This window comes from Mastomys coucha, unplaced genomic scaffold, assembly GCF_008632895.1.
Source record: "Mastomys coucha isolate ucsf_1 unplaced genomic scaffold, UCSF_Mcou_1 pScaffold5, whole genome shotgun sequence".
Taxonomy (NCBI): Eukaryota; Metazoa; Chordata; class Mammalia; order Rodentia; family Muridae; genus Mastomys; species Mastomys coucha.
Window position 1 is genome coordinate 16,829,770 of NW_022196911.1, and position 2,562 is coordinate 16,832,331.

The 2,562-nt window shown below is 35.9% G+C and overlaps 1 pseudogene; it reads left to right on the top strand.

Annotated features, from left to right (window-relative positions):
- Window positions 1-470: 470 nt before the first annotated feature.
- Window positions 471-1,156, top strand: LOC116077359 (annotated as a pseudogene).
- Window positions 1,157-2,562: the final 1,406 nt, after the last annotated feature.

Sequence of the window (2,562 nt, forward strand, 5' to 3'; positions counted from 1 at the left end):
ATTAGAGTCCACCAGGTGTGCATGAATGTGGTGAGGTGCAGATGAATCTGACTGTAATCTCTTCCTGGGTATATTTTCTGTGGTAAGACTGTTAGGCATTCTGTATTTTTATAAAGATTTACATATTTTTATTTTATGTGTTAAAGTATTTTGCCTGCATGTATGTTTTATATCATGTATATGCCTGGTTCCAGTGAAGGCCAGAAAGGGGTGTTGGACACTTCTTTCATGGCACAGCCCTGAAAGAGCATTCCATGTTCCTGCCTAAGTACAAGAAACCCAGACTGGTTCCTTTACTGGGGTTGGAGCATATGTCAACCTCTCTTGGCCTAACAAAAGGAAAAAATGACAGTAAGGAAAAATGAAACATATTGATGAAGTACAGATTTAATGAACAAGTTGTGAGAAAAATTTGAAAGTAAATAAGAACAAACAAACCCCACTAACCATTTCTTCTTCAGAAGAGTTAAAAATTGATGACTCACATCAGAACTTTTTTTTTTGTGACATTTGTCAACCATCCACAAGTGTCTGTATCACTTGAATAGGAGGACAATAAAGCCCTGCATTATTTGTCCAGAGGAGAAGTGACAGAGTTTGAAGAAACAAAATCAGGGTACAGAATGGAGTTCTATTTTGATGAGAATCTTTACTATGAAGACAAAATGGTCTCCAAAAGATTTCATCTGAATAGGAGTAAAGGTCCATCTTTAATGTCTAACAGAATCAAATGGAAATCTGGAAAAGGCTTGACAAAATGTGCAAGTCCCATGCATAATAAGACCTCTAGGAAGTATCCGCATGAGGAACCACAGACCCCTTGGACCTGGTTTACTAACTATGCTGATGCAAGTACAGATAAGTTAGGGAAGGTCATCAATGATACTTGGTCATGTCCTTTGCAGTTCTGTTTGCTGATATTGATAATGAAGGATGAGAGGTGAAAGACAATGGTGATGACGATGATCATGGTGGTGATGAAGATGATGGTAATATGATGCATTAGAAAGTATTGATAGACAGGATGAGGATGGAAGGTGAGAAAGACAAAGATGATGATGATGAAAGGGAACAAAGAGAGAAGAATGAAAAAGATGAGCAATATAATAGAATACTGGTTGAATTAAATCTTATTTTATCTTTCAGTTTTCCCTAGTCATTCTCATCATCCTTCTGATTTTTATGTCTTGTTCTTCTCAACTCTGTGGTTCTCAACTTATTATGGGAGAAATACCTTGAGAAAAATACAATAGGAAAAGAATCTTCACTTTTCTGTTCTAACTTCATTTTAATACTTTCTTGCCTCAAAAACTGAAAATGCAACAGCACCATCATGCTTTCCTGGATAAGAGAAAAAAACCTCCAGCTCTTTTCATTCTCCTGGAGGCCAGAAAGTGCCAGGATCCTATAGAATAGAAAGCAGAGTTGAAGGTTTTCTTCTATTATCTGTATATGGGACCAGAGACTGCACTGTGTCTTCAAGTGACTGTGGATAAGTAATATTTACCAAAATGTATCTGTGTACACTGTCTTATTTCATAAATAGGAAGAAGTGTGGAGAGCTATTGAAGGCGAGTAAAGAATGAGTTTGAAATGTCTGTGAGGGTTAAGTGGGCATTTTGACAATATGGCTTTTCTTTTGGCATGTTTAATCTTGGTGTTTAACGGACATCTTTGCATTTTAACTCAAGTGAAGATAACACTTTTAAGATAAAATCCTTTCCTATGTATCATTCAATGATAACAGTCTAAGAAAGAAAGGGAAACAACTCCCTTCGCAATAACCACAAATAATATAAAATATCTTGGGGTAACTCTAACCAAAAAAGTAAAAGATCTGCATAAAATTAACTTCAAATCTCTCAAGAAAGAAATCGATGAAGATCTCAGAAAATGGAGAGATTTCCCATGTTCATTGATTGGCAGAGTTAACATAGTAAAAAAACACCATCCTATCAAAGACAATCTATAGATCCAATGCAATCCCCATCAAAATCCCAAACAATTCTTCAAAGACATGGAAAAAGCAATTCTCAAATTCTATAAAGGAAAAAACAAAACAAAACAATTTCTAACAATAAAAGAACAGCTGGGGGAATCACCACCCCTGGCCTCAATCTATACTACAGAGCAATAGTGATAAAAACTGTATGGTATTGGTACAGAAATAGACACATTGATCAATGTAATATAACTGAAGACCCAACAATACAACCACACACTTACAGACACTTGACCTTTGACAAAGAAGCCAAAAATATACAATGGGAAAAAGAAAGCATCTTCAAAAATGGTGCTAACTGGCTGTCTGTATGTAGAAAAATGAAAATAGACCCATATTTGTCACTGTGCACAAAGCTCAAGTCCAAATGGATCAAGGACCTCAACATAAAACCATATACACCAAATATAATAAAAGAGAAAGTAGGAAAGAGCCTTGAACTCATTGGCACAGGGGGAAATTTCCTAAACAGAATTCCAGTGGCTCACACTCTAAGATCAAGAATTGATAAATGGAACCTCATGAAACTGGAAAGATTCTGTAAGGCAAAGGATATAGTC